This window comes from Pongo pygmaeus, chromosome 6, assembly GCF_028885625.2.
Source record: "Pongo pygmaeus isolate AG05252 chromosome 6, NHGRI_mPonPyg2-v2.0_pri, whole genome shotgun sequence".
Taxonomy (NCBI): Eukaryota; Metazoa; Chordata; class Mammalia; order Primates; family Hominidae; genus Pongo; species Pongo pygmaeus.
In genome coordinates, this window is record NC_072379.2 from 39,543,718 (window position 1) to 39,557,042 (window position 13,325).

Genomic DNA, 13,325 nt, shown 5'->3' on the forward strand with positions numbered 1-13,325 from the left:
TTCAATGAGGCCAAGATTTCTTTTTTTCTTTAGCCAATTAATTTGCTTAATATTAGATAATAATGCTGTGTAAACCTGATAATGTTAGAATAATCTATTCGTACAGTTTAAAAATAACACAAGTAAGATAGATCTTTGTTGCTCATGTGTCCGTTGTGTTGCTCCGCTTACAGTGCTGACTATTCCCTCTCAAGCTCTGATCGTGCTCAATCTCAGCACATTTGCCTCATTCTCATTTTTCACCTTCTGGTAGATATGTTTTTGGCGAACCATATTTTAGTCATCCCTTCGCCCTCACAACTAATATAAACCCTGTCCCAGACTGTGCTTAATAAATCTTGCTGAATGAATGAATGAAATCCAAAGCTCAGTACTGAGAACCAGCGGCTATAATTTAACAAGCTTCTGACTTAAAAAGACTCTCTTCTCTCTGTCCTGTTCAAAGTCATGGTTTTAAAACATCTATATTCTTTATACCTCTGTCCTCCCTCCAAAATCTTGCAGAGAGGAAGTTGGGGGGACAGATAATGGATATTTTCTTTGCTCTGTGAAATGGGTCGGACTCTCACTGGGCACACAGGCAATCCCAAGACCTTTCAATCACCCCACAACTATTACCAGGCATGGGAAATACCAGTGTGGACTTGCCACACACTCCACTTAATGTATGCATTTCATGAACACTTGCCATGAGCCCAGCTTCTTGCTGGGTTCAAGGAATACAAAGCTGAATAGTGGCGGCCTTCCCACTGAGACCTCCTTGAATCTCTCCTACAAAGCAACGACAGCTTTCTCATAAAGAACAGCAGAAACTGTGTGTATGGGAGTATGAGAGAGGGAGTCATAGAGGGAGAAAAAGTTTCTGATGGAGTTTTGATAGGCGGCAAGAAGAGGAAAAAAACTCCCTCCCCAAAATGCAGAGGCAAAGAGGAGCCTCATGCTAGGGGGTGGTTAGGGAGTAATTTTACAGTTTTTAAAAACAATTTTAGAAAGACTACCATGGCAAAGTGGCTAGGGCATAAAGCAGTGGGAAGAGAGTGGAGACAACTATACTTCCCCTGAAGGGGTATGTGTGTGTGTGTGTATGTGTGTGTCTGAGTACAAGGGTGGGAGCAATTCCTTGATTCTTTCAGTTCATTCACTTCTCAGCTAAAAAGCTTCTGTTTCTAGTTTTGTATTTTTGTATCCGCAGGTGAGGTTTCTGCAAGCCAAACCCTTATGGCTGAATTTTATGTTTGAATACATTTTTCCATTGGGCACAGCTAGTAGCTGCATCTTGATTTCTACTTTCATTGAGAATCATAACTGTATTAGAAGAAGGAAGACATTTTTATTTTTGTAGCAAACAATTAGAAAAGGTGAAGATAATATATATATTTAAAGTGGATGTATTTATATATATTTAAAGTGGATACCATTTAAATATTTGGATACTTATATTTATATTTAAATAAGTGGATACCATTAGATATATTTAAAGTGGATACCATTAGGCTCATACACGTAGGAGGCTTTCAATATACTTGATGGTGGTTTAACTGAGTCTAAAGTTCTTGGTACACAACTGCACAAGTGAGACTCAGAACAGTGAAGTAGGTCCCCTAAATTGACTTAGTCAGCCAGTCCCAGTGCTAGCTAGTGTAAAAATTCAGGACATCCAAATCCAAGGCTTTCAATACCTCATGGCTTTATGTTATTTATTTATTCATAGGTATTTATTAAACACCTTTCATGTGCCAGGCATTATGCTCATTCATAATTTTTTGACATTGATCCAGGCCGCAATCAGAATGAAAGCACAATAAAAAGACACAACTTAATTATTCTATTTTTCAGGGGCTTAGTCTTGCATTCATTACATCCCCACATAATCTCCAAGAGAGATTTTTTTGCTGGCATTCTTCACCATCATTCAACTGTAGCAGCATGAAGGCAGCTATTAGTGCACAGGTTTCTGTGGTTATTTGATATAAAGTAAATGTCAGCTTTGTAATCTTAGTCCTATGAAACAAGTATTAACTAAATGGAGTGAGAACAACTCACATTTAAATTGCTTCTATTGTCCAGTCCTTCAAAGGTAAAATGAACTCCTCCAAGTCATTATCAATGTTCTCATCAATAAGCAGACACTCCAACTGGGTACACAGGGAAGATCTCTGGGTCTTTTAGAGACAAAATAACACACACTAATGAGTTAGAGACACATATTGGTTTGTGACTCAAAAATGTGATTTGTTATCAGAAGAAATAACAACTAAAGGAGAGTTACTACCTATTCTGCAAACACGATTGCTCCCAGGAGTGACTTTCTGAAGTTCCAAGAATTAGAGGATTGCTTATCAAATTAAATAAAAACTAAATATGTTTACAATTTGTTTTCATGCATCCCAGAGTCTTTTTACTATTCTGTTGGCCTTTCTTTCTCTTCCCATGTCCATATAAGAGTTCAAAAACTCTACTGCAGATTTCAGCTAGCAATTGTATTTTAATCAAGTGTGAGAACGATTCTCTATCTTGCTACAGTTCAGAATCTTTTTCTACCAACCAAATGAAGAATGAGTTTGCTCAAGCTGTTACAGGGCATCATGAGTGGCCCCAAGTGATTCAAAGACCACCTTTGAATTGGTGTTGGTGTTTGGGCCTCTGGCTTCATCCCTTACCATGGGTGACCTTCAACCAGCCACTGGTGTGGCCAAGTCCTCAGCATCCTTGCTTCTGAATGGGAACGGAGTCCTGTGTCAATCCTGCCTTGCAGGAGTGGAGGGTTTCTCAACCTCAGCACCACGGACGTTTGGGGCAGGATAACTTTGCTGTGGGAGGCTGCCCTATGCATTGTAGGCTGTTAACAGCATCCCTGAGAAACTCCCCCTGGATGCCAGTAGCACTTCCCCAGTTGTGATGACCAAGAATGTCTCTGGTCATTGCCACGTGTCTGCTGGGATTGGCCCTGGGTCAGAATCACGTTAGGCATGATGAACGTGACTAGTCCTGTACCGCCTCCTGTGCAAATCTGCTTTGGCACATTTGCCTGCTACTCCAGCCACATTAAACTTCCACTGGTCTCCAAATGCAGGGGCCATAGCAAACTGCTGGCTCTTTACACGTGTGTTTTCTTCCACAGGACTTTCCTATCTTTCTGGTCTGTTTGGAAAACTCGTTCTGATTTGATAAGCCGCTCAAAGGTGTCTCCACAAACATCCCCTGATCAGCTCAAACAGATTCAGTGGCTTCTTCCCTTGTATAATATTCCATTAGCCCACAGTGATCCATCATCCTGCAAGGGAATCCTGCCATGGAGTTCCTGTCCCAATGGAACCAGAGGTCCTACGCCATTTCACTAGAGTGTGATGGGTCCTATGAGAGGAGGGTTCCAGTGCTCCAGGACCCTAACAGTGAGGGTATCTCTATGTCAGGGACCAGTGCAGGCCTCCTAAGGCAATGACAGCAGAGGGAGATGTGAAAGTGAACAGTGGTTGTTCAAAAGAACAGCAAGCGTGGAAACACTGTGCTTTTGCAGCAGGGACTCATTTAAATCGTTCACATAGAAAATCCAAGTTTACTGAGCACCAAATATATCCCAGATTCCAAGTGCAGTGTGCATGGGAAGCAAGCCCTAACCTTGACCCTAAGGTGCTCATATGAAATGAGACCTGCCCATGCCTTGCTGTGTCCTTTGTCTGCCCTGGCTTGTTTCACTGCTTGGGGATGGGGGCTCCGGTCATAGCCATGCTGGCCATATGGAAACAGTGCCAAGGATGGTCTGTGTTTCTGGTTTCACTCACCAGAGGCTTGAGAGTCCCTTTGCATGTGATTCTCATCACTGGGAGGGAAATCTGGGCTGGCAAACAATTTAGAAGTCATAGGGTTGAATAATACTGCTGAGAGAGAAGGAAGTAATGTCAAGAATAGATTCACAGGAGTCGGTATTCTTTCTGAGGCTCGTTCTTTCCCACCCCCTTCTACTTTCTGGCCACTGCTATGGACCAAATGTTTGTGTCCTTCCAAAATTCACATTTTGAAGCCGTACCCACCAATATGATGATATCAGGAGGTGAGGCTTTTAGGAAGTAATTATTTCCTGAAGGTGGAGTCCTCATGAATGAGATTAGTGCCCTTATAAAAAGAGACACAAGAGACATGGTCTCTCTCTCCACGGTGTGAGGGTTCAGTGAAAAGGCGGCCTTCTGTAAACTGGGCAGGGAGCCCTCACTGGGAACCGAGTTATCCAATACCTTGATCTTGAACTTCCAGCCTCCCAAACTGTAAGGAATAAATTTCTGTCATTGAAGTTACCCAGTCTGTGGTGTTTTGTTATAGCAACCTGAGCTGACTAAGACACCCACTGGAATCACAGTTTAATTGAATATGGTAGTTGGGTAAAATTTGTAAATCATAAAAATGTGCTACCTACTCGGTGTGTATTTTCACATGCATTTTACAGAAATCCTGTGATGCAGAAAATTTCCGCTTTCAAGTGAAGAAACTGACAGCACAGTGATGAACTTTCTCTAGGGATCACAGCCAAGAATTAGTGGACTCTGAATTCAAACCTTTTGCTTAGGGCTGCCCCACCCTGCCTGAGTCCCAACAGAGGTCAGAGACACCTGCAGGTGGCCTGAACAGGGGAGCAGGCTCGTCACAAGGGAGCAGCTTTGGGTTCAGCAGTTACGATGCAGCCGCTGGGAACTTCTGCCCATCTGGCCTGACTGGTTGGCTGAAATGGCTCTATCCTCGGAATTAGGAATACAGAGGACATTGCCAAAGACCCCTAAATTTGCTGCTCCTCATCCCTTGCCTGGGAATGGACTGAACCTTGATATGTTGCAGTCTCACCCCTGGAGAGAAGAATTTCTCAACTCCTGTGGGCTCAGGACTCCCAGGGAGAAGAGCATCTGGGCCTGATGTCCCCCACGGCAGGCACTCGTGTGTGAGTCTGTGGTTACACCCACCCATACCTTCCATGTCACCTGACAAAGGTGCGCTTTCCAGTAACTCACTGCAAAACTTCTGGGAAAGGAAAAACATCTAGTCTGATGTGAGATGGATAAGTTGGTTTAATAAGTATGGGTTATGGAATCATAATAATGGGGAAAGAAAAAAGACAAAAATAAGATCAGGGCACCTGGAGTTTAAATGCAGGTAAGAATAAAAGCAAGATAATTAAAAAGTCATATGTTTTCTTAAAGCTTTGGTCTGTGTCCTGGTGTTTTCAAGGAAGCTGAAGGTACCCTGATCAGTCGGGGGCACACCAGGACAGAGCCAACACACAATGATTCTAGGAGAGACTGCTATGCCTCAGACTGCTTTCATAGCCAGACAGTGGCCCCTTGAGTGTCGGTTGAGTGTGTACTCAGCCTTCCTTTCTGCAGGGCTTGGGGGAAAACCAGGCCTAACATCCAGCAAAGAACATTAACTCAGCTAGTGAAAAATGGAAGTGACCTCACCACATGCCGTATTATGAAAGTAGCTATTTTTTAAACAGCTCAACTGCACAAATGCCAAGGCTTGGATCCCTCTCTTAAAGTCTTATAGAGGCCTTGTAACCAACTCCTGGCTAATCTTGGCTGATAGTTGCTGCTTTCCATCTGCCGAGCTGTCAGGGGATTGTCTCCTTTGTTAAAACTCACAGAGTGAGGTGGAGAAGAACAACCGTTCATATTTCTGTACTTTGTGCGTGCTCCCTGCTCCCCCTGGAACATTCTCTGTTATTTGCCACTTGGCAAATTCTCATTCTTATGCACCACCATCTGCATCTCCAACTGAATCATCTCATCCTCATTGCACTTGCTCCGTTTTTATTCTTTTTTTTTTTTTTCTTTCTTTTATTATTATTATTATTATTATTATACTTTAGGTTTTATGGTACATGTGCGCAATGTGCAGGTAAGTTACATATGTATACATGTGCCATGCTGGTGCGCCGCACCCACCAACTCGTCATCCAGCACTAGGTATATCTCCCAATGCTATCCCTCCCCCCTCCCCCCACCCCACAACAGTCCCCATAGTGTGATGTTCCCCTTTTATTCTATTAATACAATGTTTGGTGCAGCCCCGTGGTCATTATCATTTGTGCTCTAATTCTGCATTCATGTATATCTTTACTAATAAAAATAGAGAACATTGATCCAGAACTTGCTATGTACCAGGCGCAGTGCTAAGCATGTTGTTCGTATCATTTTACCTAATTCTTGCAACAATATTTTCAGGCAGTGCTATCCACATTATCACCACTTGACAGAGGAGTAATTGACAGCTAGGTATGCACTTGCCAAGGGTCACATATATGGAAGGGTCAGAGCCAGAATTTAAACCCAAGCAGTCAATGATCTCACTTATATTGAAATGGAAGTAAATGGAACTCACAGACACAGAGAATAGAATGGTAGTTGCCAGGGGCTGGGGTTGTGGCTGGGGCTGGGGAGATGTTGGTCAAACGGTATTAAGTTGCAGTTATAAGATGAATAAGTGCTGGGGATCTAATGTACAGCATGGTGACTATGGTTAATAATAATGTATTGTATGCTTGAAATTTGCTAAGAGAGTAGATCTTAAGTGTTCCCACCAACCACCCCCCCACACACACAAAAGGCAACTGTGTGAGGTTATGGATATGTTAAGTAGCTTGACTGTAGTGATCAATTCACAGTGTGTATGTATATCAAATCATCACATATATGCCTTCAATATATACTGTTTCCTTCTGTCAATTGCATCTCAGTTGGACTGGGAAAAATAAAACAAACCCAGGCAGTCTGGCTCTAGAGGCGCGATGCTTTCTTTCCATCCTGCCTGCTCCTGGGACTCTGTGCTCCCAGAGCCCAAGGTGGGTTCAGGCCTTACCCATCTTTGCATTCACACCCCCTCCCCTCTCTCATAAAGACCCTGGACATCCATCCTTGGATTCACTCCTGCACCTCTTTCAAACATGGAGGGACATAGAGAATCATGTAGTTGAGAAGCAACTGGCCCCTGTGTGCTTTGATGTCCACATAGTGATGACTTCTCATTTTAGGATGTGGGCCAAGAGAATCAATCCCAATCTTCTTTCAGTGGTTCCCCAGCCTCTTGTTTGCAGGACCAGCAAGAGAATGGGCCAGCAGGCCACTTTGTGTATCTTTCTGACAGGCTGTGTGTGAGATAGCTGGTCCCCACTAGCCTGAAAACCTGAGGGAGGAAGAGTGCTACAACCCAGCTGTGCCCCTGGTGCCCACCTTGTAGTAGAGCCCTAGGGAAGCTGCTTCCTGCTGGTATTGCACATCCACAGCCCATTACTGAGAGAAGAGATTGTAGCAGACCGAAGGTTGCCAATGTGAAATCACAGGGTGGGAAAGGAAGATGTCCCTCACTGATTAAATTTAACATAACAACAATAGTAATAATAGTAAAAAGTGGCTGGATGCTTCTATGCTTTATGTGCTGTGCCTAGGGCCTGCCATAGATAATTTGCTCTTCATAGCAACTCTGGGCTATCTCATATTGCTCCCATTTATAGATGAGAAAACTGAGGTTTAGAGATTAAGTAACTTGTCATTGGTTAACAGGTTAGTGGGTGGTTGGTCTGATCTTAAATCTTATTTTTTAGAATAATTGGAAAATATCTTCCTTCATGCTTTTAGTCCATTTGGGCTGCTAAAACAAATTACTATAAATGGGGTGGTTTATAAACAACAGAAATGTGTATTTCTTACAGTTCTGAAGACTGGGAAGTTCAAGATCAAGACACTAGCAGATTTAGCATCTGGCAAGGACTCCTGGTTCATAGACAGTGCCTTCTCGCTGTGTTGTCACATGGTGGAAGGGGTGAGGAAGCTCTCTGGGGTCTCTTTTTTAAGGATGTTGACCCATTCATGAGGCTCCATCCTCACGACTTAATCACCCCCAGAGGCCCCACCTTCTAATGCCATCACCTGGGGAGTAAGGATGTTAATATATGAATTCTGGGGGGACACAGACGTCCAGAACACAGTACATTCCTTCTACAAGTCCTGAGCCTGGGCCTGGCAGACACTGAGGCATACATATCTGTCCTTGAGAGAGCTCCATCCAAGGAGCACAGCAGGGTAAGATTCCTGGAAGGCAGTTGTCAGTGGACAGGTACACAGGTTAGGACAGATCTGGGAGACAGGAGATACTGAAGTGATGCCTCCAGGTGTAAGGCCTGGGTGGCCCAGGTGGAGACAGGTGGCAGAGAGACTGGGAAGGAGGCAGAGCCAAAGCCTCTGTCTGGTTGAGGCTCAAGAATGAACAGAGCAACTGGGCAAGAAGGACAGGCAGTGGCCACCCAAGAAGGATGGCAGAGTTCTGAATTTCATGAATGGGGCAGCCCTGACATGAGAAGAGGCTGAAAGCAGAGATTGGAAGTTGAGAATCAGGGCCTATTTATTTAGTTGGGACCACAGCACACTTTTGCTACTGTCTAGGTTGTTTTGCCTTTTAATGGAACCAACCTTGAATAAACAGATTTTGTGTACAAAAAAGTCTGGATATCTCTTTTTTAGTAAGCCAGAAGATCAGTCCTGGTGGGCTCCTTCACATGGGGCAACAGTTGGCAGAAGGGTTCTTGCTCACAACTCTCCCCTCCCCAGAGAGCACAATTTCTGCCTCCTGGGCTATGTTCAAACTGCAGTGTGCTCCTCACCCAATGGGAGGGACTAATCAGTCTGTTTGGGCTGTGGATACTTCAAATTGTAATTTCTGCCCTGAGGCATGGGAGTTTCTAAAGTCTTAATGGAGGGGAATGAAGATCATTGTAGGTGGGACAATCCAGGGACATGTCCTGGGGATCTTGGCTGTGTCACCTGCACTGATACTGAATTCCCCTAGAATGTGGGCAGGAGCTGGGGAGGTGATCCCAATCCCTCACTTAACGTGGGGTGGGTGATTTGGATTGACGTAGGTGGCCAGGATGGATTGAGGGTGAACCACCACATGCCATGTGCTTCAAGGGACATATCATTTTTTTCATGCAGATGAAAAAGCAAAGCCATTTCACAGTTTACATTCTACTCAAATACAAAAAGAAAAATAAATAGATTTGCTGGCGATCAGGAGTTTAATTGGCTAGTGGGGTCACAATGTGTATAAACACTACAATTGTTTTGTTCCTTTGGATTTTGGGTTAAAAACTGCAGTTTGCTTATTTTAGGGACTTTTAGGGATTTTCCAAGGCCAAAGTTGTGTATGAGCCAATCATATGACAATTGTTCTCTCTTTATCATTCTTAAAAATCATTTAATAGAAACTTAGAGAGCAGACTTGGGAATATAATAAAATTTGGCTCCTTTAAATTGAATACATATTTTCTGAACCTCAAATAGATAATTTCCAGAAAAGAATGGCTGTAATAAGGCATTTATTGTTACAAAATTAGGTGGACCAAGAGGTTACTTATAATATTTATGAGCAGTAGCTCAATCACGAATGGTTTCATGTCATCGGTAATATTAGGTAACTTCTTTAGTCCTGACCCAAGTATCAATCACTTCTCTGCTCCATCACCCTAGTCCCCACCAGCTCTGTGAGACAAGTGAGGGAGGGTTCTAGGTATCCCCAGTTTGCAGCAGAAGATACTGAGATCTGATGAGGTGTTTTTCATGCGCACCCTATAAAACTGTGCCACTGCTTGGCATTGCGATGAGCTCCATTCTCTTGAGCTCATAGTATGGTTAGTTAATGAGCTGAGAAGTGGAAAAGTGTGTTGAATCAGGACAGGATGATGCTGGGGAGCTGAACAGGGTGATGCAGCCCCGTGGCAGGTGTGTGGGGTGAGCCAGCCCACACCTGCCATGCCCTGATTCTTCATGTCTGTGTCCTTTCTCCAGGGCTACAGCTCACATTTGCAATTGGCCTAAATAAAGTAACACAAGTTAGAATGTGTCAGGTCCATAGCTTTACCTGAAGGGAGCTTACAGGGAGTTCCAAGGCAGGGAAGCCTTGTTTCCTTCTCCAAACTCATTCTCACAGTTTTGTTGTCATAGGAGTTGATCTCTCAACCATGCACTTCCTATGTGTGCAGACTCAACATTTCCTAAACTGAACTCTTTTGGAGACGGTGTTCACCTGAGCTTCCAGAATTATTTCCCAGAAACCCTATGTCCAGGGGCCAGCCAGTTGTCTCCTCTAGACTCCTAGACAGGTGCCCTGGTCTTGCCAGCCCTAGATCATTCCTCATAGACGGATCAAGATGATGCCTTTGCCGTCTCTGCAACAGAAGCTCCTACTTCTCACTTCAGACAAAAGTCCTAGAGTCAGCTGGTGATCCTCAGCCTCTGGAGACATCAGTGGTTCTGACACTTTTCTACAGTAGTATCCCCACTGAGAGGTGAGCAGACACAATGTGCCATTTTGGGTTTTTACCCTTAAGGTCTGGGCCTCAAGCATTATGTTGCTCTGAAGCTCAGTGTTTTGAATTTTTAAAATCCCATGTTACTGCAAAGCATATGCAAGTTTCATTCAAAATGTAAATTTATTTCTATTTGCAATATTGGGAAACTAAGTAATTCAGATGGGTCCTCCTGGGCAAAATACAAGAAACACTTGGCCGGGCTTGGTGGCTCATGCCTGTAATCCCAGAACTTTGGGAAGCCAAGGCAGGCGGATCATGAGATCATGAGTTTGAGACCAGCCTGGCCAACATGGTGAAACCCCGTCTCTACTATAAGTACAAAAATTAGCTGGGCGTGTTGGCAGGCACCTGTAATCCCAGCTACTCAGAGGCTGAAGCAGGAGAATCATTTGAACCCGGGAGGTGGAGGTTGCAGTGAGCCGAGATCATGCCATTGCACTCCAGCCTGGGTGACAGGGCAAGACTCCATCTCAAAAAAACAAAAAACAAAAAACAACAAAACAAAACAAAACAAACCAACCAAACCAACCAAACAAACAAAAAAACACTTTATGAAAGGGGAGGACTAATAAATCAGTGGAGAATAGAAACCAGCACCCAGGGAAGAAGTAGACAAGGAAGGTGAGCTGGAGTTAGGGATGTTTTTCCTCTTCAGTTTCTGTCAATTCTAGAAGGGCTGGAGGGTGGAGGTGGTGAAGAGCCTGACCATGGCTGGGCACTCCTCCAACCCCAAGCTTGGAGTGAGCTCTGAAAGTCTGGGCCTTAGGGGTGAGGGCAAACTCAGAATGGGCCAGTTATCCCCGGGACTGAAACTCATCTTTGAATCATCTCAATCCGTGATTGAAATAAAGGTGTATGCAGGTTGCTAGCGTGCTGGCCGCCTGCCAGAAGTGGAGGCAAATAATATCTGAGAAAGGAGATTATTGTACAGTCTTTCATATACAATGATAGTCACTCAATCATAAAAAACCAGGTATATGCAGGCAGAAAACTATGAGATCTAAAAGAAAAAAAGACATCACAGAAAAGAGCAAAAGTCATACAGGGAACTTATGGAATGTTATCATAATATTTTGACTAAAAATGATTATGCTAATATGCTCAACAAAATAAAAAACAAAACTGAGTACAGAATATTTGAAGAAAGTCCCAAGGGGACATTCTGTTATTTAACAAATCCAGAAGAAAAACTAACTCAAAGGATGAGCTTAGCAATAAGTTAGATACAGTTCAAGCAAAAAAGGATTAAAAAGTAGAGTAAAGAACATGGGAGACATACTGGTTATGTGAAAAAGTTCTAACATACTTGTAATGGGACTCACACAATGAAGGGAGAGAGAGACAGGAAAGATAAATAGGAGAGGGGAAGTGCCAGAGGGAGAGTGGGAGAGAAAGAATGCCTAGAATAAATGTAAGAATCACAAGAGACTACTTTGCTTGCATCTATGCAAGTACGATTGGAAATTTTGGTGAAATTGATCATTTTTTGGAAAACAGAGTTTACCAAAATCAATTCCAACAGTAATGGAATGTTTAAACAGGCCCATCTCCACAGTAAGCCAGAGAAAATTATCAAGGAATATTTTGCCTAAAAACATCAGGCCTGGATAGTCTTTCAGGGGAACGCAACCAAACTTGTAGAAACCAGAAATGCTCAAAATCCCTATGAAGAAAAATGGGAAACGCTCTTGAAAAATAGAAAACAGATTTGAAAAACAGACATCCTTGTATTTTTTTGTGATGTGGAAATATCATAAAAATGACAGTCCCTGTTTCTTCATAAATTTAATGTAATCCCAACAAAAATACCCATAAGCTTTTGTCCCTGGACTTAGGCAAGTTGATACTAACATCTGTATTGAAAAATAAATACACTTGAATAACTAGGCAAGTACTGAAAGAGAAGAATTATAAGGGATTATTACTTCATCAAACATTACTACAAAGCCACAGAATGAAAATGTCGTGACACTGGTGCACGCAGAGTGGCAGACTGGTGGGTAAGACTGAAAACTGTAGACACTGGTCCAATTACACATGGACATTCAGAATGTGAAAATGGTGGCATGTCAAATTACTGGACAAAATTGAACCACTTAATTAATGGTGCTGGGCCAGTAGGACAGTCATTAGGAAACAGATAAAATTATATCCATTCTTCATTCTATACATATGAGATAAACTCCAAAAGGTTCAGAGATAATAATATGAGTGAAAAGATACAATAAAAGAAAATAATGTGTGAAAAACTTCAAAACCTCAGTATAAGGAAAGACTTTCTAGCAATAACTTAACCCACAGGCAACAAAACAGTGAGGGTTTAATTAATTTGACTTCTTACAAAGAAAAATGTGTTCATGGCAAATGATATCAAGAATACTCTTGAATCAATCTTTATAATATATATCACAGATAAGGAAACTAATATCCCTGATGTATAAAGGACATTTTAAAATTGTGAAAAAAATCTGAAAGTCCTATAAAATGGGCAAGATATATATATATATATATATATCACATCACAAGAGACTACTTTGCTTGCATCTATGCAAGTACAATTGGAAATTTTGGTGAAATTGATCATTTTTTGGAAAACAGAGTTTACCAAAATCAATTCCAACAATAATGGAATGTTTAAACAGGCCTATCTCCACAGTAAACTGGAGAAAATTATCAAGGAATATTTTGCATAAAAACATCGGGCCTGGATAGTCTTGTATGTGTGTGTGTGTATATATATATATATATTTATTTATTTATATACAGTTATATATATATAGTCTTGTATGTGTGTGTGTATATATATATAAATATATATACATACAGTTGATGTAAAATTAGATTTTTTAAAACATGAAAAGATGCTCAAACTTCATGCATATTAAGAGAAATGTACATTATAACAATACCAATGCACAACTGCACAGATAGGCAAGATTTCAAAAGCTTGACAATAAATTGTTAGCAAGTCTCTAGT